This window comes from Eriocheir sinensis, unplaced genomic scaffold (genome assembly GCF_024679095.1).
Source record: "Eriocheir sinensis breed Jianghai 21 unplaced genomic scaffold, ASM2467909v1 Scaffold1266, whole genome shotgun sequence".
Classification (NCBI taxonomy): domain Eukaryota; kingdom Metazoa; phylum Arthropoda; class Malacostraca; order Decapoda; family Varunidae; genus Eriocheir; species Eriocheir sinensis.
The window spans coordinates 12,501-37,643 of NW_026110591.1; the positions used below are offsets into that span (position 1 = coordinate 12,501).

General features: G+C 49.6%; 1 long non-coding RNA gene across 1 annotated transcript in view; it reads right to left on the reverse strand.

Annotated features, from left to right (window-relative positions):
* Nucleotides 1–11,683, reverse strand: part of LOC126989667 (uncharacterized) — a 14,765-nt gene extending 3,082 nt beyond the window's left edge. Inside the window, exon 1 of the long non-coding RNA XR_007743577.1 lies at nt 11,551–11,683. This is a non-coding gene — a long non-coding RNA (uncharacterized LOC126989667). The remainder of the gene's footprint in view (nt 1–11,550) is intronic.
* Nucleotides 11,684–25,143: the final 13,460 nt, after the last annotated feature.

Sequence of the window (25,143 nt, forward strand, 5' to 3'; positions counted from 1 at the left end):
TGCAGGTAATTAGCTATGATGATATAGATTTATATGTACGTGAACTATCCGAATATTTTGTTAATCGGTTTGAACATGACATGTCAGACGAAGAGGGCAGTGGATTTACGTTAGATGAAATAGTTAGCGTAAAATTTTCCTTCTCTCTTATAATGCTGCACAATAGTATTGGAGAGTATATACCCAATCCTAAGGGTGTTCCAGGGAAAACACAAGTTCTCAACCCTTCAGGACCCACGGACTGTGTTTTCCAAGTGCTACCAGCTTATCGCTATCTAAAGTCAAGAAATGTAGTTCCATCAGGGAGTCAATGGGAGAATGCTTGCTTGGCCTCTATTAATACAGGCAACATTCCAATCCCGGTATCCTGGGAAGACCTCGGTCGGCTTGAAAGATTAAACAACATAAGTATTCGGGTTTACTGTCTAGACAACGTTGAAGACAAAAAAGGCGAACTAACTCTAGTCAGAAAGGTGTTCAAAGATCAAGAAGTTGTTCATTGCCTGTTGTTGGGGAACAGACACCTAGCTCTTATCCAAGACTTTGACGCATACATGAACCTGTTTACCTGCCAACGTCGCGGGGAAAAAATGTTTTGCGATATCTGCCTGTGTGCCTGTGATAACAAGACAATGTTTGCTGAGCATAAGCTAATTTGCCCAACGATGATCACAAGACTAAGATTCCCACCCGCGGGCTCTACTGTGAAATTTATTAATCATGCTAAAGCATATGAGCCATCTTATTTAGCATTCTATGACTTTGAGAGTATTCTCGTAGAGCCTACTTCGAATGTGTCTGGATGTGTAAAGAGACATCACTTTGCCATAGCGTATGCTTACATTATAGTGAATAGAAACGGAGAAACAGTACAAAGCGGATCCTATTGTGGAAGTAATGCTGTAAACCATTTTATTCATACAATGCAGCGTGCCTGGAAGAAGTTAAAATTTTCAAAAGGCTACAATAAAATCAACATGACCGATGAAGATACGACACGTCACAATGAGCAAACTCACTGTCTTCTCTGTAAACGTTTTTTTTTTAAGGTAAATGAGTAAAACATCATGACCATGAAAAATCAGGAAACAATTACATTGGAGATTATTGTAATAGATGCCACCTTCAAATGAAAAATCACAAATTGCAGATCACTCTCATTGCACATAATGCTAATTACGACATGTCGTTAATCCTGCGTGAATTAACGATACCTGACTTGAAAATCAAACTAAGACCAAAACGTTCAGTTCACAAATACCATGAAGTCATCATAAATGACTTGAGATTTATTGACTCATATGCCTTTATGTCTGGTTCACTAGCGGCTTTAGCGAACCAATTCATCAGTAATGGGAACGAACCCATATGCACACAACAGATGTTGAAAGATGTGCCAGCACCTGCGTTACTATTATTGATCAAGGGAAAGCAGGTTTTTTGTTATGACTATATGGATTCGATGGAACGACTTTCTGAAACACGTCTTCCATTCCGCGAAGATTTTTTCAATTCGCTTCAAGAAGCAGAACTTTCCGAAAGTGATTATGAACATGCTCAGAATGTTTGGAAAGTAGCTGGGTGTCAGAGCCTGAAGGACTGTTTGTTGCTTTATGTAAAAATGGATGTTGGCCTTCTATGTGATGTCTTCCTGCAAGGTATTTTGAAAACCCAGTGGAGGTTGGATATTGTAAATTATGTTAGCCTGCCAGGATTTGCCTATGACTCTTTTCTGCTAAAAAACACAGCAGGAATTAGAGGTGCTTAGTAACCCAGACATATATCATTGCATTCAAACAAATGTGCGTGGGCGCTACACAAGTGTTGCGCATCGTTTTGTACGCGCCAATAACATCTACACGAACCCTCAGTTTAATCCAAAACATGATAGAAGCACTTTCCTTTCATATCTTGACTTCAACAGTCTTTATCCCACTGTAATGCAAGAGAAGTTGCCATGTGGGGATATGAGAAACTAGATGAGACAGAAATGCAATCGTTTTTGAGCGGGGGCTTGGTCAATCAAGCAACCGATGGCGATTTTGGATACCTCATTCTGTGCGATACTGAGGCTGTCTCACGTGAAGTCGTTGAGAAAACGGATGACCTCCCACTGATCATCAGAAGACACAATATCACCAACAGAGATATATCGTCAGTCACACGCGAATGGTATGAAGAAGAAAACCGTCCAGTACCGTGTAAGAACATAAAACTGATTGGAACACATGCTGCTCAGGAGGAAATGCTGTTTGCTCTGCCCCTCCTTAAACTACTTATTCAACTAGGCCTGGTTGTTAAAAAAGTGCATGCTATTTATACGTTTAAGCAAAAGCACTTTCTTGCGGACTTCACTCAGGATAACATAGAAGCCCGCAAAATTGCTACTTGCCCTATCAAGAAAAATGCAATCAAATGTATTTCAAACAGCATTTTTGGTCGATTCCTGATGAACGTGGCCGAATATAATGAAGACATAGATATTGTCACCAACCGCGAAAAGTTTTTGAAGCTGGCCCGAAGTCTTTACTTTAAACGCGTTGTACCTCTCAATGATGGCCATGTAGTTGTAACTAGCCATAGGAAATATTCACGGGTGAATCATCCAAACTACTTTGGCTACTACATGCTAGAGCTGTCCAAGCTGCGACTATATGATTTCTATTACAATGTGTCGAAGGCTCATTACGGAGATCGGGCGAAACTAGTGTTGTGACACTGATTCCTTAATAACAGAAATTGAAACTCCTGATCTATTAACAGAGTACTCGCAGGAACCCTTCAAAAGCTATATAGACACAAGTAACTTTAGCCCCTCACATTCCTTGTACAGCACAGACAACAAAGGAAAGCTTGGATTTCTCAAGTCTGAAGTGGGGGAAAAAACCATCTCAGAATTTGTAGGTGTAAAACAAAAGTGCTACTCCATCCTCTTGGCAGACGGTGACCGGTTGAGTTCAGCTAAGGGCGTTCCAAAGTTCATAAAGAAGAAAATTGCTCATCAGCGATACAAAGACGCCCTATTCCAGAAGCAAACATTTACCTTTGACTATCAGGGATTCACAGTGCGCAATGGACGAATGAGTACAGTAAAATATCCCAAGAGAGGGATATCTGTAGTTGAGGACAAAAGATACTACATTAGCACCTTGGAGTCACGATCTTACGGTCATCCCAATATTTCTATAGGGCTAGAGGAGGAGGAGGAAGAGAAGGAGAAGGAGGAGGTAGCCCAGATCATGACACTGTCAAACGAAGAAAATTTGGAGGAAGGCGATGAAAGAGACATAACAGAAGCGAGACTAGCCGAGGTAATGGGTGGGCAAGAGATCGGTGAAATGGGAGAACAAGAAGAAGAAACCTATGAGTTGTGGGGAGAACGGGATGTGCTGGCCGAGCAATATTTTCCCTCGAAAATACAGGTAGCGATGGATGATGACATGTTAATGCTAGCCGCGGAACAGGAAGAAATAAATCAAATGCTCTCATCATCCCCCCTTGAATATATGCTAGAAGATACAGACTTTTCAGAATAAATTGTAGTTGTTTATAAGATAAGGACTGGTGTGAATGTTGTATATACTGTTTATAGTGTAAGAATTTGCCTGCTATTTTTATGTTAAATATAAAATATATGTAAATATATTCTATATATAGGACTAATGTTGGAGTCTATGATATTATAAAATTGCACATGATGAATCTGGAATCATAATTTGACCAAATTCCAATAAACATTGAGTTTGTTTGACTTGTTTATATGTCATTTATCAAAAAACGGATGAAAAAAACCCACAATAATTGTCTTAAAATTTATTTGATTTGTGGAAACATATGAATAAAACGCTTTTATGTTTCGATCCGGCTCACACATAAAAGACTGTCGCGAAATGTTTGCTGCGGCGGCGGCGGCGGCGGGGGCAGCGGGCGCTGCGACGACAGGATGCGACAGGATTGCGCGCGGGCTCGGAACGGGGCGGGGCCGGGCGGGGGCGGCAGCACTGGGCTATAAAAACTGATTTAAGCACGGTATACAAACCCCCGATAAAGGAATTAGAAAAATATTTATGCTTAGAATAGCTTCATGGAGTGTAATACACTTCAATATGAGAAATCAATAAAGTCAATACTTACTTTTTATGGACACATGTTAAATGTTTGATGGCATACAAGCATTAAAAACTTGCTGTAAGCGAACCTCATCATGTGTTCATCATTCCTCGAATATTCGGTCTTGGAAAACTCCATACATATTTTTTCAAGAGTTTCTCTTACACTCAATTGTGAAATATTGTAGGCAAAGTACATGGCATAAGCCCCGCACACATCGCTTCGCGTGCTTTGAAGTCGAAATGCATTTTTATACATACTGAGCCCGGGGTAATCAATATATTTAAAATGATCAGAGCATAATTTTGGATCAAGAGCATAACTATCTAGGAACACTGCCATGCCCGGTTCATAGTAGAGACAAATCCAGTGTCCCATTTCTCTTTTAGAATAACTTGATAGCTTAATGACAATACACAATATAGGTTTTCTATATCGAGGTATAGATTTTACCTCGTCTGCCAATAACACGCCTAAAACAAGGCTTGCTTTCCTATGTGCCCCTCAATCCTCTTTCAATCTCCATGTTCATCGCACAGCCGCTTCAAGCGCGTACATCACACTGCAGTCGTCTTTCAGAGTTAGCTGTTATTATACCCACTGTTTCGCCAAACAGTATCAACAGACGGTTCTCGTTTTCTCCCTTGCTTAGATTCAAGTTAAGTCTAAGCCCCCCATTCATTACAACGGGCAAATTATCATTCAAGTTTTCAGCACGCAAATCAACTGTGCAAATCAGTGCCCCCTTGCCGAAAATATCCTTTCCGATTAAATGGTCTTTATGAAAACCAAGTGCATCCAAAGTACGATGGTAGAGCTCAGCATAGTCTTGAGGAATTTACTAGGAATATTATACATGGTTCTACCATTAACATAAGCTTATTTGACTTATATCACCATGGCTCAAATACAATGGATTTAGCGTATAGTCGCCAGAATGAGCTTCCATGCTCGTTATAATAAGTGAGAGTTTTCCGGAATAACATTACCCACGGTTGATCATACGTTCCTGAGGTTTGGTCTTTGGCTGCACATAGGTTTTCAAGAGGGTTTTGGTAAATGTCGATTTTAAAAGATTCCCGGTGGCGAGAGACGCGTTCAAAGCATGAAGTGCATTAGGATAAGGAAACAGTCGCGTATAAAGCAGCTTGGCTGAATCTGTGCGCAGACGAATGTTATCGCCAGCTAGAGAATTTAGCAGCCATGCATTACTAGATAGTTCCATTCGGAGTCAAACCGAAATACCATCGAGCAAGTAACTGTCTAAAGAACTTATATCCAGAAGAAGCGGGGTAGAGTTGTATACCGCTTCATAATGGTCTTGTGTTGCGCGCTGGCATTGTCAAAGCATTCTGCTGTTACTTTGGAAATAAAACCGTTCTCTGGGATGGTAATATTAGCATTGGCTCCAATTGTATTCAATTTGTTGGGCGACAAAGTATTCAGCATTTTAATGTATGACGTGTACCCATAAAGTACATTATTGTCAACAGCTACATCTCCCAAAAAACATTGCACTGATTTGAATAGGCTGTGCGCGGTATTATTTGCAAATTCAACATGTTGAGCGTCTTCGAGAGGAGTAGTATTGTCTGGCTTAGTTAAGCGTAAAGAGGTGTGCAACACCAATTTCCCCAAATCAATAAAACTGCCAAATGTTCCAGGAATGAGAAATTATATATATATATATATATATATATATATATATATATATATATATATATATATATATATATATATATATATATATATATATATATATATATCGGATAATTTCATATTGAATCCAAGGTTAGTAGGTAAAACATCAGCATTATAACGGGAGGCAATCGTTGTTTCCAATAATCTCATTTTGTTGGGGCGAGGAAACAATTCACTGACACCGGCGGCATATTGCCCCAGGGGAGAACGCGGGTCCCCGACACCAACCGCGCTAGTGATGCTCGCCATACTGCTCTTAGTTCAACAATGATTACAACTCGGTAAAGAGGTCCTTTTTATAATATTTTTTCCTCCCGACTCGCTTGACTTTCTTTTTCCCGCTTCCTCTAGTCAATTTCATTGCAGCTTGCCTTAAGGAATTAATTCCATGCTTTTTTATAGAGCTTTTCAAGTTGCTTCCCTGTGAAATATCATCTAGAACATTGTTTCCAAATGTGTGAGCTGAAGGCACAATGACATTTTTAACTAGGAAAGGGAAAGCTCTTTTAGCGAGTCCTGCTAAAACCGAGAATAAACCCCCGCCCCTGTGATAGCTTGGTTCATAAGAAAGTGTGACTATGTCATCAAAACCACTCCCTCGGGATGATATCTGTTTGCCATTCGAAAACAGGGTATGATATTCTGCTACGGAAGGAGGGATGAATGTAACCCGCATGGTGGCGGCGAGGAGACTGTCTTTTCAAATGGACAACATTCCTATTAATACAGCAAAATGTTCTCGAAGATTCAACGCGACCGGATATGAAGTAAACATGTAATAGGGTATCCTTCTTCGAAATGCATAGGACGACCTTTTTGATCTGTGAGTTTAATAGAAATCGAATCAATTACTTTGGATTTAAGGGACTTATATATAGTTGGATGCATGCCTTTTGTTAGACCTCCGGAGAGCGAAAAGGCATCAAGAATATTTACATTTTTCCCTGCATACCTAGAGGGATTGACAAGGTCAGTGTAAATGAGAACACACTGTACGTCTCCATTTCTCAACAGAGGGGCATGACCATGTAGCGGAACAAGAACGTTTTTTTTTTTTGTTCTTCATGTGTACCCAAGGAAGAAAACACAGCATAACCTAAGTTAGGGACATAACCGAGAACCTGGGCCAGTAGCGCATCAAAGGAAACCTTAATAAATACAACTAGTGGATGATAACCATTGTAGCAGAACAAAATTAAATGATCATTTGTTGAGCTAAATGCAAGAACCTCTCTAGAATACGCTAGTAAATGGTAGTTGTATCCATCGACCATCTCCTTTATCAATGTCGTTATTATACAGTTAACACACATCAGCAAATACCAAGTGTCATTATACAAGATATTAGCATTAATAGCCTCTGACAGTGTGCGTCTTTCAATAGCTTCTGAATCTGGTGTTGGTCTTATACCACATTCAAGATGTATACTACACTCTGGTTCACCCGGTTTAACAATGTAATACCGACGGGGAAGCAACACGTTCAGTAGACCGACTTCATATTCCACGTCCTTGTCTAATGTTAGAGTTTGTATATTATTAGTAAAGCTAGTGCTGGAATTGGGGTAAATTTCCCCATCCGTAATGCTGGTAACATATATGATGTGACTCCATTTACAGCAAGCAAGACACTAGCAAAAATATTATAATTATTTCATTATATAGAGGTAGACATGACGAGATGCCAATTACATATTGAAGGTAAATCATACTAAACATCATTACATTGTTATTTATTGACATATTTTACATTTAGTGATGTACATAATTATTGGGAAATTGTCTGGAGCTATAGTTATTAGGATCCACGTCGACTACAGCACCGTCCCGTTTTCTTTTCCATTCGTCAGCCACAGCGTCGTCCTCTGTATCCACCAGTTTTCTCTTCCTGTTTCGCTCGGGAGACACAGATAGATTTAATTTTGTTTCAGGCTCATCGCAGGTCCACCATCTGTCCAGGATGACGCACGATATATTATGCAGTTGGAGTTCAGCCGCAGCCTCTTGAAGATGTGGTTGGTAGTCAGCTTTCCACAACACGTAAAGAATTCCAGCGCTTGCAATATTGTAGGGGAAGACGACACTTGTAATGCTGCTTTTAATCACCCATTCTACCAGTTTTGTGATGGACTCTTTAAACTAGCAGAGACGGTTATCATAACTGTCTTCCTTTACCCCACGAATGAAATTTTGATCTCTTGACGTCTGAAGATATCCTTGGTTTATAGGGTTATTTTCCAGTTCGCGGCCAGGAGCATATTGGGTTAGGATACACGCCACATAAGGAAGATTTTCACTCGGAGGATAGCGAATATGCAGACTACCGGGAATACCACGATCTTCCCAGCGACACCTGTTCAGTTGATAGATCGAACTTCTTTCGTGGTACAGATTACTGTGCGGGTATAATCCATGTAGGAGTCCAGTAAAGCCCCTCTTTTCGTAGCAGGAACTGCAGTTGAGGGAAGAAACGATGATGGTCTTGTTGTTGCGGTAGACGTCAACGCCAGGAGAACCGTCTTTGTCAGCGGTAGACTCGGGAACAAGATAATACGTGCGCATTATCCAAATAATTTTCCGATCAAGGAAGCGGCATTAGGTAATATAGCAGCTAATATATTACCACCCCGTCTCGATGTCAATGTAAATCTTTTCTTATGGAGAGGAGTTTTCTTTCTAGCTATGGCACGTATGTCTTCCCGATAGTTACGTAATTTCTTGATAACTTTGTTATTGAGGGTGAGGTGCTCCTTTAACAAATTGGAAAATAATTCAGATATACAGTTCAATTGTTCTCGAGCTGTGTGCTTATGAGCACGGTTTCTATCTTTACTTTTAATTTCCTCAAAAGTAAGACAAAGTTTTTGTGTGCACTGAGGAGTGGTGTCTTTTTACGCATTTTCTACAATATCATTAGCGTCAATCCAGCTGTTGAATGAAGTGGGGTATCCCAACCACTATACAAAATACTGCTTTTTTCCTTTAATTTTTCACGAACGCAGTATTTTAATATCTTATGATTCGGGCAGAGCGCTTAAGACGAGCTCTGGCGCGTAGAATATCCCCTGTATTGGTTCTCCAGACAAATCTTCTAAGAGATAAGTTCTTGGGCGATTCTTGTGTTTAATTGATTTTATGCGAAAGAGCTCGTGAGTATTTTGCTGCGTGTATTCTTTATGGAATACAGAGAAACGAGCACTTCCAACAAGGCGAACTATTTCCCCAACTGCCAGTCGAGGACTGATGGAAGACGCTTCTTCTTAAAGATTTTCCCCCTTAATAGGGGGACAGGGCCTTTGCTCAAAGGCGTCCCTGTAAGGGGGGGCGGGCAGTTCAAGTCCCGGCGGGTGTAGGGACGCCTCCGCCGCCGCCACAGCCACGGGTAACAGCCGGCGAGCAGTGACGGAGGCACGGGCCCTCCGGGCAGGCGCCCAGTAGCAACTCGTAGCGGTACACGGGCGAGCAGCCGACCAGTCGACTTGACTGCAGCGGGGGGGCCCAAAGCGAGGATGACCACGCGGGTCAACCTCGCCGCCGCAGAAGGGCCACCCGGCTGCTCGCCCACGGAGTGCTGGCGTTCCACTGTGAAAGACGCTTCTTTCTTCTTTGTAATTTATCCCCTGGGGGGAAACGGGCCTTTGTCAATTATGACGGCCTCTGAGCTGAATTGACGAAGTCTTATCGGGGGTTTTACCTTGGGGGTTCACATGTTGTGACGAGACGCACCAGAGCTTCGTCGCTGAGGGCCATGATAAGCTCTGGTGCCGGCACCCCGTCCGGGTTGTGGAGGAGATGGCGTGTGCCCCCACACTCGAAGAGGTAGTGGACGAGCGGCTGGACGACCTCCTCCTCGCAGTAAGGGCACTCCACCGGGACCGGGCCGTCTAGGTCCAGGAGCGAGGCACACCTGTACCTGAGGCGCAGGCGGTGGAGGTTGGAGGCAGTGTCAGTAAGAGGAGGAGAGCTGATGAGACGAAGAGCCTTAAACTCCACTCTGTCCAGAAGAGCTGTGTGAGTGGACCTCCCCTACACGTGAGTTGCATACTCCATACGAGGGCGGACAAGGCCGCTATATATGGAAAGCATCTGTGCGGGGAAGAAGAACTGGCGGAGACAATGCAGAACGCCCAACCTCGAGGAAGCTGATTTAGTAAAAGAGGAGATGTGAAGTTTCCACTTGAGATTTTGAGCTAAGGGTAGACCGATGATATTTAGTGTTGAAGAAGGTGACGGCTGCATGGGTGTTGTCGAAGAATAGGGGATAGATGTTTGGAAGATTGTGTCGAGTTGATAGGTGGAGAAACTTTTTTTTTTAGGCATTGAAGGACACAAGGTTCCTTTTACCCCAATCGGAAATGATAGCAAGGTCTGAGGTTAAGCGTTCTGCAGCCTCCAGTCTGGAGTCTTGTAATTCCTGTTGAGAGGGTCTTCTGTTGAAAAAAAGTTGAATAATGCAGAGTGGAGCCATCAGCGTATGAGTAGATAGGAAAGTTTCTTATGGAAAGAAGATCATTGATGAATAACAGGAAGAAAGTGGGTGATACGACAGAACCCTGTGGAACACCATTGTTGATAGGTTTATGGGAAGAACAGTGACCGTCTACCACAGCAGAGATAGAACGGCCAGAAAGGAAACTGGAGATAAAGGAACAGAGAGAGGGATAAAATCCAAAAGAGGGCAGTTTAGAAAGCAAATAAGTGTGCCAGACTCTATCAAAAGCTTTCGATATGTCTAGCGCAACTGAGAAAGTTTCACCAAAACGGGTAAGAGAGGATGACCAAGAGCCAGTTAAGAGAGCAAGAAGATCGCCCGTATAACGCCCATTGCGGAACCCAAACTGGCGATCAGATAGAAGGTTATTATTATTATCATTATTATTATTATTATTATTATTATTATTATTATTATTATTATTATTATTATCAGTTGTAGTATTTGTAGTAGTAGTAGTAGTAGTTTTGTTAGTATTATTATCATTATAATTAGTAGGCAAGTAGTAGCGTTCACAAGAATGATACCCCCAGATCTCAGTGAATCTTTGAAAGGGCGCAATTTAGTTCCAAAGGGGCAGCCGCCTCCCCCTGGATCCGCCACTGCTGCTGTACAAGTTCCGATTTTCCGGAGTTGCTATATTCTGCAACTATTATGCGCGCAGGGTATTGGAAAATATCGAGAAGGTTCTCTGAATATGTCTCAGCCATAGCGGAAACTCTATTACTGATGGTAATTATTAAAGGATGATGCTTATATAGCACTGAATATGTGTGTGTGTGTGTGTGTGTGTGTGTGTGTGTGGACGATAAGACGCCGGGGAGCAGGTGGGCGGGATAATTCGAGCCAGGTCATTAACCTAATGTCTTTACCCTTTTCCGTGATTATAATCTTGCGGTCATGCGAGCCCTTTTTTCCGCGATCTTATCTCACATGACCAGAGGGGAGGGCTCATGCCGTTTCGTAGATATTAATCTTTACCCAAATATCTTAACCCTTCAACTACCCCCTCTTCCGTCACCCCCCCACTGACCATCTTCTCTTCCGTCACCCTCCCGCTGACCGTCCTACCCTGCTCCTGTCACCCCCGCTGCAGTACCTCCCCTTTCGGGGGGTTGGGGGGGATGTGAAAAAAGTGAAAGATGGGGGGGCAGAGAGGTCCAGACCCCTCTTCGTCACCCCCCGCCCCCACTTCCGTGCACCCCCCATTCAGCTACCCCCACTTCCGTACATTTGTCACTACTAACCTGAACCCATTTGCCTTTTCTGATGCGATATAACTTGTTCTCTGTAACATAAGGATAACTTACCATGTGTAAAAGTAATGATATTATATATTGCTTTACAACATCCTTGAAACAATCAAACCTAATCTATTTCATCGTGTAGATCTCAGCATTTTGATGGTTGAACTAGGTTGGCAAATTTAGAAATAACCGTAATATCGAATTTTTAATGTTCAAGGGGGTCTAGGGTGCAAAGCTTCCAGTTAGGAGATTAGTTAAGTCAGGTTTGATTTAATTTTAAAATACCCTTAACTGTCTGGTCATTAGATTGTTCTGTAAGAGTGAGGAGATTTTGCATGGCAGTTGTATAATATGAAGTAACAGTTAAGGCGAGGCACCATCACTGCCAGCCATGACCGTTGCCAGCCAAGCATATTATTTCAATAAAATCAAATGTGATTTTGCCAAGAAACAGTTTTCATATTAATGCAAAACACATCAAAATCTATCAGATTGAGTGAAGGTCTTCACAATGCCTCCCCTGTCTACACCGTGTATCTGTTTGTCCAAGCCATGTGTGAGAAGCTATGGGCATGCTTTTGGGTGTTCATAAAGACAGTTGATTCCATTTTTACCAAATTTACAGGTGTTCTTTTTATGGTAATTACAGGTCCTTCAACAGTGCCTTTTTTATGCTGCCCTTGGCTCAGCACCTCTGCCTCTCTGTTGTTCTGGCTTTTGGGAGCTTGCATGGCTTGGTTGTCCTCTGTGTCCACTAGGCTAAGAGAGTGTCTTAGTCTATGCCTGGCCTCTATAGTCTGTCCAAATTAATTTGACAATTTGCACCAAGAAGCCTCCCCCATACTGGCTAAGCCCGCACCCCTTTCACTCGATTGACTGTTCATGACGTCATATTTTGTTTCAGAGACACGTGCGAAATATATATGATTGAGATAATCTAGCTAGTTTCATGATTAAAAAACATTCTTAATTGAATGACGGCACTCACTTAACAAAAAAAAAAAAAAAAAAAAAAAAAAAAAAAAAAAAAAAAACGTAAATGACATCACCTAAGAAACAAAGTACAATACTACTATACTACACTACCAGTTTTCAAGGGAGAACAGGCCTTCAAACAATGCAGCAGCAGCATTGAAGGCGATAGTAGGCTATCTATAAAGTAATGCACACTTTCCGTTAGTATTTCCAACATAGCTAACTCACATAGGCATGCTAAATATCAATCATTAATCAAAGGGGCATACGCCAGGGCGCGTCGCCTCGCCCACCCTACGACGCCAAGCCTGGGGTCTCTCCGACTCGAGCGAGTCTTCATGCAGGCCCCTTCCCAGTCCGAGTACCTTCTGGCAGGGTATATCGACTTGCTCAAGCCACGAACCCCATGGGCGTCCCCTTGGCCTCCTCCACTCAGGATTGTCTCTTAGGCTGCGGCCACACTGCACGGGTTGCTGGTGTCGTGCCCGGAAATTCAGGCACTAAATGATGTAAAAAGGAATTCACCTATGGATATCTGAGGAAAACAAGGGGACTCACCCTGGGGTAGTTTGCTGTTACCACCCAGAGATCTACCGATGAACTATGTCACCGGTAGCTCACTGGGAACCTTAAGAGTATGTGTATAGAAAGGACTAAGGATTTAATGAGGGATTAAAATGACCCAGAGCGAAACTCTGATCCCTTGGGTAGGGTAGTGAGGTGAGCGGGGCAGGCTCGGGGGCGGTAAATGGTTAGTTTAACTCACAGCCGGCCGGACAAATCTCACAACGGGGAGTGACAAGAAATAAAGGCCTATATGTAGGAGTGCTTACATTTATTCCTGTGACTTAGTTTAGAAGGTAATACATAGGCATACCTGACGACATTGTTTACAATTAATTCCTCACTGAAGGCACGATTTACCCGAAACTGACGGAAATGGGCGAATGGACACACGACTGATTTCTAGTTTTCTCCTCTCACAATGGTAACCAGAATAAGGCTGAGGATTCTCCACGAAATCTTTACCCTTGGGCGGGTGTACAATTATTGTAAAAACCAGGTACATATGATGTATGAAAGAGACTCAGAGAGGGGGAACGTTACATTTCCGGGAAAAACCCATACACGACGAGAACCATCTCCGTCGTAAAGACACAAACATACAGCCTCTTATTTCACTAACACTTCTTACACTACAGGTAAAGCACAGATTACTGGCCTAAATACTCCAAAAAATATTTCCCGCAATAGGGGGTGTAGGAGGGAATTGTAAGGGGGACTCGACTCCCCGTCCCTACCCCTGGTATGGCTCCAAGAACGCATACAGGGCTCTCTCCTACAGCTCCTACCGCGGAAAAACGAGAATTATTGAGATCAACAACTAAAAGAACACATCGGGATGGATACACTGGTTCGTGTAGCAAATTGAATTATTGTGTGGTGGTGGGTGTGTGTGGCAGAGACTGGGACCTTATTACCCCGACCTGTAGAGAGAGGAAGATGGAGTGGGCGAAAGATCAAGCTTATTTCATTTATTGGGATCAGAAATGCATTTATAGGATAATTAAGACAGATTGGCTAAAGGGGAGACGGTAATTAACCCTGGGGGAGCACTTTAGGGGGAAAAATGGGATGGAGGAGGGAAAAATCACGGAGTACAATACCTGTGAGTAGGAGGAAGATGAATGGGCGAAAGATGCCCTCAAACCTTTAAGATTAACCCCCATAAAAGGGGGACAGGGCCTTGGCCAAATGGCGGCCCTGTAACGGGGGGGCGAGCAATGCAAGCTCGTTGCGGGTCTAGGGACGCCTCCGCCGCCGCCACAGCCACATTAACAGCCGGCGAGCAGGCGGAATATGCAGGTAATATATATCGAATCATTCTTACGGAGTAGTCGCCGGTTTGACACAGTCATTCCAGCGATATCTCATGATTCTGCATAGACACTTATTACCAAAGGCATCACTCCAACTCTCCAAGTCTCATTTAGTGTCCATGTCTCACAACCATAGAGTAAGACAGGGAGCACAAGGGACGAAGATCCGGATCTTTGTCCTTCTGCACAGGTATCGCAACGCCATATACTCGTGTTGAGGCAGTCCATAACATAAATAGGCCATGCCCCGCCACCGCCTCATTCTGTTCCTCGCACGCCATCTCCGCCAACGCCTCCTCCTGTCCCTCACATGCCAACCCAGCCACCGCCTTCTCCTATCCTTCCCACGCCATATACGCCAACGCCTCCTCCTGTCCGTCGCACGCCACCCACTCCACCTCCTCCTCCTGTAACTCGCACTCCACCCCCGCCACCGCCTCCTCCTGTCTTTCAAACGCCACCCCCGCCACCGCCTCCTCATGTACCTCGCACGCCACCCACTCCACCTCCTCCTCCTGTAACTCACCTCCACCCCCACCACCGCCTCCTCCTGTCTTTCGAACGCCACCACCCCACCGCCTCCTCATGTACCTCGCACGCTAGCCCCGCCACCGCCTCATCCTGTTCCTCACCACCACCCTCCACCTCCTCCTCCTGCTGTAACTCACACTCCACCCTCGCCACCGCCTCCTCCTGTCTCTCGCACGCCACCCCCACCGCGTCGTCCTGTCCTCCCACCGCCACCGCCACCGACTCCTCCAGTCTTTCAAACGCCCCCCCCCGCCACCTCCAGTCTCCCGCACGCCATCCCCGCCAACGCCTCCTCCTGTCCCTCACATGCCAACCCAGCCACCGCCTTCTCCTATCCTTCGCACGCCATCTACGCCAACGCCTCCTCCTGTCCGTCAGAACGTCACCCCGCCAGCCCCACCAACGCCTCCTACTGTCCCTCGCACGCCACCCCCCGCCGAATATTCCTGTCTCTCCCGCCAACCCGCCACCGCCTCTTCCTGTCTCTCACACGCCAGCCCCGCCACCGCCTCTTCTTGTCTCTCTCCGCCAGCCCCGCCACCGCCTCTTCTTGTCTCTCCACAGCAGCCCCGCCACCGCCTCTTCCTGTCTTTCCCACGCCAGCCCCGCCTCCGCCTCCTCTTTCCCCTCGTACGACACCCCCGCCACCGCCTCTTCCTTTCCCTCGCACGCCACCCCCGCCGGTGCCTCCTCCTGTCCCTCGCATGCCACCCCCGGCACCGCCTCTTCGCTTCCCTCGCACGCCACCCCCCGCCGGTGCCTCCTCCTTTCCCTCACACCCCACCACCGCCTCCGCCTCTTCGCTTCCCTTGCACGCCATCTCCGCCACCGCCTCCTCCTGTTCCTCGCACGCCACCCCCGCCACCGCCTCCTCCAGTCATTCGCTCCTCCTTTCTCTCGCACGTCATCCCCGCCACCGCCTCCTCCAGTCACTCTCTTGCCACCCCTGCCACCGCCTCCTCCTGTCCCTTGCACGCCGCCCCGGCCACCGCCTCCTCCTCTCCCTCCCACGCCATCCTCGGCACCACCTCTTCCTCTCCCCTGCACTTCATCCCCGCCACCGACTCCTCCAGTCTTTCAAACGCCCCCCCCGCCACCGCCTCCTCCTGTCTCCCGCACGCCATCCCCGCCAACGCCTCCTCCTGTCCCTCACAACCCCGCCACCGCCTTCTCCTATCCTTCCCACGCCATATACGCCAACGCCTCCTCCTGTCCCTCGCATGCCACCCTCCACCTCCTCCTCCTGTAACTCACCTCCACCCCGCCACCGCCTCCTCCTGTCTATCGAACGCCACCCCCGCCACCGCCTCCTCATGTACCTCCCACCCCCCCCACCTCCTCCTCCTGTAACTCACCTCCACCCCACCACCTCCTCCTGTCTTTCGAACGCCACCACCCCCACCGCCTCCTCCTGTCCCTCGCACGCCAGCCCCGCCACCGCCTCATCCTGTTCCTCGCACGCCACCCACTCCACCTCCTCCTCCTGTAACTCGCACTCCACCCTCGCCACCGCCTCCTCCTGTCTCTCGCACGCCACCCCCGCCACCGAATATTCCTGTCTCTCCCACGCCAGCCCCGCCACCGCCTCTTCCTGTCTGTCAAACGCCCCCCACCACCGCCACCTCCTGTCTCCCGCACGCCATCCCCGCCAACGCCTCCTCCTGTCCCTCACACGCCCACCCAGCCACCGCCTACTCCTATCCTTCGCACGCCATCTACATAACGCCTCCTCCTGTCCGTCGAACGCCACCCCGCCAGCCCCACCTCGCCTCCTACTGTCCCTCGCACGCCACCCCCGCCACCGAATATTCCTGTCTCTCCCACGCCAACCCCGCCACCGCCTCTTCCTGTCTCTCACACGCCAGCCCCGCCACCGCCTCTTCTTGTCTCTCTCACGCCAGCCCCGCCACCGCCTCTTCTTGTCTCTCCCACGGCAGCCCCGCCACCGCCTCTTCCTGTCTTTCCCACGCCAGCCCCGCCTCCGCCTCCTCTTTCCCCTCGTACGACACCCCCGCCACCGCCTCTTCCTTTCCCTCGCACGCCACCCCCGCCGGTGCCTCCTCCTGTCCCTCGCATGCCACCCCCGGCACCGCCTCTTCGCTTCCCTCGCACGCCACCCCCCGCCGGTGCCTCCTCCTTTCCCTCACACCCCACCACCGCCTCCGCCTCTTCGCTTCCCTTGCACGCCACCCCCGCCTCCGCCTCCTCCTTCCCCTCGCAAGCCACCCCCATCGCCGTCTCCTCCTTTCCCTCGCACGACACCCCCGCCACCGCCTCCTTCTTCCCCTCGCACGCCACCCCCATCGCTGCCTACTCCTTTCACTCGCACGCCACCACCACCTCCTCCTCCGGTACGTCGCAAGCCACCCACGCCACCTCCTCCTCCTGGCCCTCATACTCCACCCCCGCAATCGCCTCCTCCTGTCTTTCGAACGCCACCCCCGCCACCGCCTGCTCTTGTCCCTCGCACGCTAACCCCGCCACCGCCTCATCCTGTTCTTCGCACGACACCCCCGCCACCGCCTGCTCTTGTCCCTCGCACGCTAACCCCGCCACCGCCTCATCCTGTTCTTCGCACGACACCCCCGCCAACGCCTCCTCCTGTCCCTCGCACGACACCCCCGCCAACGCCTCCTCTTGTCCCTCGCACGACACCCCCGCCAACGCCTCCTCTTGTCCCTCGCACGACACCCCCGCCAACGCCTCCTCCTGTCCCTCGCACGCCAACCCCGCCACCGCCTCATCCTGTTCTTCGCACGCCACCCCCGCAACCGCCTCGTCCTGTCCCTCGGACGCCGACCCCGCCACCGCCTCCTATTGTCCTTCGCCTGCTGTCCCCGACACCGCCTCCTACTGTCCCTCGAACATCACCCCCGCCACAGGCTCCTACTGTTCGACGCACGCACCCCCCCCGCCACCGCTTCCTCCTGTCCCTCCCGCTATCCCGCCACCGCCTCCTACTGTCCCTCGAACGCCACCAGCCACCGCCTCCTCCTGTCCCTCGCACGTCAACACCCACCGCCTCCTCTCAGCCCTCGCACGCCACCCATCCACCGCCTAATCCTTTTCTTCCCTACGCCATTCCGCCACCGCTTCCTCCTGTCTATCCCGCCACCCGCCACCGCCTCCTCCTTTCCCTCGCACGCCACCCCCGCCACCGCCTACTCCTCTCCCTCGCAAGCCACCCCAGCCACCGCCTCCTCCTGAGCCTCGCACGCCAACCCCGCCACCGCCTCCTCCTTCCCCTCGCACGCCAACCCCGTCGCCGCCTCCTCCTCTCGCGCGAACCCCGCCACCGCCTCCTACTGTCCCTTGCACGATACCCCGCCACCGTTTACTCTTGTCCCTCCCACGCCACTCCCGTCACCGCCTCTTCTTGTCTCTCAGAGGCCACCCCCGCCACCGCCTCCTCCTGTCCCTCGTACGCCACCCCCGCCACCGCCTCCTCCTTTCTCTCCCTCGACACCCCCGCCACCGCCTCCTACTGTCCCTCGCACGCCACCCCAGCCACCGCCTCTTCCTGTCCATCTCACGGCAACTCCGGCACAGCCTCCTCCAGTTAATCGCAAGCCACCCCCGCCACCGCCTACTCCTGTCCCTCGCACGCCACTCCTGCCAACGCCTCCTTCTGTCATTCGCAAGCCACCCCCACCACCGCCTCCTCCTGTCCCTCGCACGCCAAAACCGCCACCGCCTCCTCCTTTCCCTCGCAACCCACCCCGCCTCCGCCTCCTCCTGTCATTCGCCACTCCCGCCACCGCCTCCTCCTTCCCCTCACACGCCTCCCCCGCCACCGCCTCCTCCTTCCCCTCGCACGCCAACCCCGTCGCCGCCTCCTCCTTTCACTCGCTCGACACCCCCGCCACCGCCTCCTTCTTCCCCTCGCACGCCACTACCGCCACCGCCTCCTCCTTTCCCTCGCACGCCACTACCGCCACCGCCTCCTCCTTTCCCTCGCACGCCATTCCCGCCACCGCCTCCTCCTTTCCCTCGCACGCCATCCCCGCCACCGCCTCCTCCTTTCCCTCGCACGCCATCCCCGCCACCGCCTCCTCCTTTCCCTCGCACGCCATGCCCGCCACCGCCTCCTCCTTTCCCTCGCACGCCATCCCCGCCACCGCCTCCTCCTTTCCCTCGCACGCCAGTCCCGCCACCGCCTCCTCCTTTCCCTCGCACGCCATCCCCGCCACCGCCTCCTCCTTTCCCTCGCACGCCATCCCCGCCACCGCCTCTTCCTTTCCCTCGCACTCCACCCCCGCCACCGCCTCCTCCTTTCCCTCGCACGCCATCCCCGCCACCGCCTCCTCCTTTCCCTCACGCCATCCCCGCCACCGCCTCTTCCTTTCCCTCGCACGCCATCCCCGCCACCGCCTCCTCCTGTCCCTCGCACGCCACCCCCCACCGCCTCCTCCTTTCCCTCGCAAGCCATCCCCGCCACCGCCTCTTCCTTTCCCTCGCACGCCACCCCCGCAGCGGCCTCCTCCTTTCCCTCGCACGCCATCCCCGCCATCGCTTCTTCCTTTCCCTCGCACGCCACCACCTCCACCGCCTCCTCGTGGCGCCCCCCCGCCACGCCACCAACCTTCATCCTCTCCCACACGCCATCCCCGACACCGCCTCATCCTCTACCAGGCACGCCACCCCCCGCCACCGCCTCCTTCTGTCCCTTGCACGCCACCCCCGCCACCACCTCCTCCTGTCCCTCGCACGCCATCCCCGCAACCGCCTCCTCCTGACCCTCGCACGCCACCCCCTCCACCGCCTGTTCCTGTCGTTCGAGCATCACCCCCGCAACCGCCACCTCCTATTTTCGAACGCTAACCTCGCCACCGCCTCATTCTGTTCCTCGCACGCCATCCCCGCCACCGCCTCCTCCTGTCCTTTGCACGCCACCACTGCCAACGCTTCCTCCTGTCCCTCGCACGCCAACCCCGCCGCCGCCTCCTCCTGTCCCTCGCACGCTACCCCCGCCACCGCCTCTTCCAGTCATTTGCTCGCCACCCGCGCCGCCGCCTCCTTCTGTCTCTAGCACGCCACCCCCGCCACCGCCTTCTCTTATCCCTCCCACGACATCCTCGGCACCGCCTCCTATTGTCCTTCGCACGCCACCACCTCCAACGCTTCCTCCTGTCCCTCTCACGCGAACCCCGCCACCGCCTGCTCCTGTCCCTCGCACGGCACCCCCGCAACCGCCTCATTCTGTCATTCGCACGCCACCCCCGACACCGCATCCTACTGTCCCTCGAACGTCACCCCCGCCACAGGCTCCTACTCTCGTCAGCATCCCACCCTGAGCACTAAGCCAGGGTCAGCATCCCACCCTGAACACTAAGCCAGGGTCAGCATCTCACCCTGAACACTAAGCCAGGGTCAGCATCCCACCCTGAACACTAAGCCAGGGTCAGCATCTCACCCTGAACACTAAGCCAGGGTCAGCATCTCACCCTGAACACTAATCCAGGGCCAGTATCTCACCCTGAACACTAAGCTAGGGTCAGCATCTCACCCTGAACACTAATCCAGGGTCAGCATCTCACCCTGAACACTAAGCCAGGGTCAGCATCTCACCCTGAACACTAATCTAGGGTCAGCATCCCACCCTGAACACTAATCCAGGGTCAGCATCCCACCCTGAACACTGATCTAGGGTCACCATCCCACCCTGAACACTAGGCCAGGGTCAGCATCCCATCCTGAACACTAATCCAGGGTCAGCATCCCACCCTGAACACTAAGCCAGGGTCAGCATCCCACCCTGAGCACTAAGCCAGGGTCAGCATCCCATCCTGAACACTAATCCAGGGTCAGCATCCCACCCTGAACACTAAGCCAGGGTCAGCATCCCACCCTGAACACTAATCCAGGGTCAGCATCTCACCCTGAACACTAAGCCAGGGTCAGCATCCCACCCTGAACACTAAGCCAGGGTCAGCATCTCACCCTGAACACTAATCCAGGGTCAGCATCCCACCCTGAACACTAAGCCAGGGTCAGCATCCCAACCTGAACACTAATCCAGGGTCAGCATCCCACCCTGAACACTAAGCCAGGGTCAGCATCCCACCCTGAACACCAATCCAAAGTCAGCATCCGACCCTGAACACTAATCCAGGGTCAGCATCTCACCCTGAACACTAAGCCAGGGTCAGCATCTCACCCTGAACACTAATCCAGGGTCAGCATCCCACCCTGAACACTAATGCAGGGTCAGCATCCCACCCTGAACACTAATCCAGGGTCAGCATCACACCCTGAACACTAATCTCGGGTCAGCATACCACCCTGGACACTAAGCCAGGGTCAGCATCCCTACCTGAACACTAATCCAGGGTCAGCATCCCACCCTGAACACTAATCCAGGGTCAGCATTCCACCCTGAACACTAATCCAGGGTCAGCATCGCACCCTGAACACTAATCCAGGGTCAGCATTCCACCCTGAACACTAATGCAGGGTCAGCATCCCACCCTGAACACTAATGCAGGGTCAGCATCCCACCCTGAACACTAATCCAGGGTCAGCATCCCACCCTGAACACTAATGCAGGGTCAGCATCCAACCCTGAACACTAATCCAGGGTCAGCATCCCACCCTGAACACTAATCCAGGGTCAGCATCTCACCCTGAACACTAATGCAGGGTCAGCATCCCACCCTGAACACTAATCCAGGGTCAGCATATCACCCTGAACACTAATCCAGGGTCAGCATCTCACCCTGAACACTAATGCAGGGTCAGCATCCCACCCTGAACACTAAGCCAGGGTCAGCATCCCACCCTGAACACTAATCCAGGGTCAGCATCCAACCCTGAACACTAATGCAGGGTCAGCATCCCACCCTGAACACTAATCCAGGGTCAGCATCCCATCCTGAACACTAATCCAGGGTCAGCATCCCACCCTGAACACTAAGCCAGGGTCAGCATCCCACCCTGAACACTAAGCCAGGGTCAGCATCCCATCCTGAACACTAATCCAGGGTCAGCATCACACCCTGAACACTAATGCAGGGTCAGCAACCCACCCAGAACACTAATCAAGGGTCAGCATCCCTACCTGAACAGTAATGCAGGGTCAGCATCCCACCCTGAACACTGATGCAGGGTCAGCATCCCACCCTGAACACTAATCCAGGGTCAGCATCCCACCCTGAACACTAATGCAGGGTCAGCATCCCACCCTGAACACTAATCCAGGGTCAGCATCCCACCCTGAACACTAATCCAGGGTCAGCATCTCACCCTGAACACTAATGCAGGGTCAGCATCCCACCCTGAACACAAATCCAGGGTCAGCATCCCACCCTGAACACTAATCCAGGGTCAGCATCTCACCCTGAACACTAATGCAGGGTCAGCATCCTACCCTGAACACTAATCCAGGGTCAGCATCCCAGCCTGAACACTAATCCAGGGTCAGCATCCCACCCTGAACACTAAGCCAGGGTCAGCATCCCACCCTGAACACTAATCCATCGTCAGCATCCGACCCTGAACACTAATGCAGGGTCAGCATCCACCCTGAACACTAATCCAGGGTCAGCATATCTACCTGAACACTAATCCAGGGTCAGCATCCCACCCTGAACACTAATCCAGGGTCAGCATCCCACCCTGAACACTAAGCCAGGGTCAGCATCCCATCCTGAACACTAATCCAGGGTCAGCATCCCACCCTGAACACTAATCCAGGGTCAGCATCCCACCCTGAACACTAATCCAGGGTCAGCATCCCACCCTGAACACTAATCCAGGGTCAGCATGGTCAGCATGGTCAGCATGGGTCAGCATCCACCCTGAACACTAATCCAGGGTCAGCATCCACCCTGAACACTAATCAGGGTCAGCATCCTACCCTGAACACTAATCCAGGGTCAGCATCCCACCCTGAACACTTAGCCAGGGTCAGCATCTCACCCTGAACGCTAAGCCAGGGTCAGCATTTCACCCTGAACACTTAGCCAGCGTCAGCATCTCACCCAGGCAACTATTTTTCTTCCTTTCTTTCTTCCGTTCATCTCATTCCGTCCATCTGTATATTTTTTTCTGAATCTACATATGCTTTGTTGCCTTCTTTGTTTACTTCCTCCCTTTCTCCTATTCTTTATAGTTTTCTTCCTTTCTTTCCTCATTTTTTCCATCCTTCCTCCATTCTTCCCTCTCTCTAATTTCTTCTTTATAATAATATTCTTTTCTTTCTTCCTTCTCTTACACTTCAGTTCATCCTTTATTCCTGTCTTTCTGTGTTCCTTCGTCTGTCCATCTAAGCCAGGCTGAAGCCAAAGATAGTCAAGCCGCTGCCGGTTTTCTTTTTTCTCTTAGTTTTAGTTCTCCTCAGTTTCGTTTTTTTTTTGGGTGTTGATGTTATTTTTGGTTAATTTTTTTTCTTTTTTTTGCGTTTATTTCTTCGGTTTGATTTCATACGTGTCGTTACATTTTGGCATTATATGTTTTTAGTTTTCTATTTTTTGACTGATCAGGAGTTGACCTTTTTAGATTTGTTAGGTCTTTTTTTTTTTACTACTGCTTGAGTTGATTTCTTTGTTGCTTTTTTTCTTTTTCTTTTTTATGGCTTCTTTATTTTGATGTCTTGTTGGTGACAACTATTTCGTTATAGTTTGGAAAGTTAACTATTTTTTTTTTTTTTTGTCGGGGGGGATTTTGTCCTTTTTAGGTTACGTCGTGAGGAGATTTTTTGTTGCAAATGGTCAGGGCAGTGTTCAGAGTGTCCAGGGAGTGTCAGGGGCCTTGTTGCGTGGGTCGTCATCAGCGTGTCCGTCCATTGTTCAGAGAGTGTCCAGGGAGTGTCAGGGGCCTTGTTGCGTGGGTCGTCATCAGCGTGTCCGTCCATTGTTCAGAGAGTGTCCAGGGAGTGTCAGGGGCCTTGTTGCGTGGGTCGTCATCAGAGTGTCCGTCCATTGTTCAGAGAGTGTCAATGAGTGTCAGGGGCCTTGTTGCGTGGGTCGTCATCAGCGTGTCCGTCCATTGTTCAGAGAGTGTCCAGGGAGTGTCAGGGGCCTTGTTGCGTGGGTCGTCATCAGAGTGTCCGTCCATTGATCAGAGAGTGTCCAGGGAGTGTCAGGGGGCCTTGTTGCGTGGGTCGTCATCAGAGTGTCAGTCCATGTTGTGTTTCCAAGACTTTTTTATTTTCGTATTCTTTTTCTGTAATATCGTTTCTTCGGTATTTAATTTTCCGTTTCCTGGCGTTGTGCAGGCTAGCTGTATCGCCTTATCTTGGTGCTGTATGCTGCTCAGGATGAGTCTCCCTCACACCAGACTAGTCAGCAACACTACACAACACACAACACCTAAGGCCTTAATGCTAGATATTTTTCCCTTTTCTTGATGTTGTGTTTCTATCACTTTATTTTTCTCGTGATGTTTTTTTTTTTTGTTATATCCATTCTTCGGTGTTATTATTATTTTTTTTTCGTTCCCTGGTGTTGTGCAGGCTAGCTGTATCGCCTTGTCTTGGTGCTGTATGCTGCTCAGGATGAGTCTCCCTCACCCCAGAGAAGTCAGCAACCCTACCCAACACACAACACCAAGGACTTAATGCTTGCCTCAATGAGTTGTTTCACTTTCATGATGTTGTGTTTCTATCACTTCTTTATTCTCGTGCTCCTTTTCAGTAATATCCATTCTTCGGTGTGCTATATCATTATTTTCGTTTCCTGGTGTTGTGTTGGCTAGCTATATTGCCTTATCTTGGTGCTGTATGCTGCTCAGGATGAGTCTCCCTCACCCAGAGGAGTCAGCAACCCTACCCAACACACAACACCAAAGGCCTTAATGCTTGCCCCAATGATTGGTTTTCACTTTCATGATGTTTTTCTACAAGTTCTTTATTATCGTGTTCCTTTTTCAGTAATATCCATTCTTCGATGATATTTTTATTTATTTTACGTTTCCTGATGTTGTGCAGGCTAGCTGTATCGCCCTATCTTGGTGCTGTATGCTGCTCAGGATGAGTCTCCCTCACCCCAGAGAAGTCAGCAACCCTACCCAACACAGCACCAAAGGACTTACTCTGCTAGATTTTTTTCCTTTTCTTGATTTTGCGTTTCTATCACTTCTTTATTTTTGTGCTCTTTATATTGTAATCTTAATTCTTCGGTGTTATTTTCTTTATTTTCCGTTTCCTTGTGTTGGGTAGCTGTATCGCCTTATCTTGGTGCTGTATGCTGCTCAGGAGGAGTCTCCATCA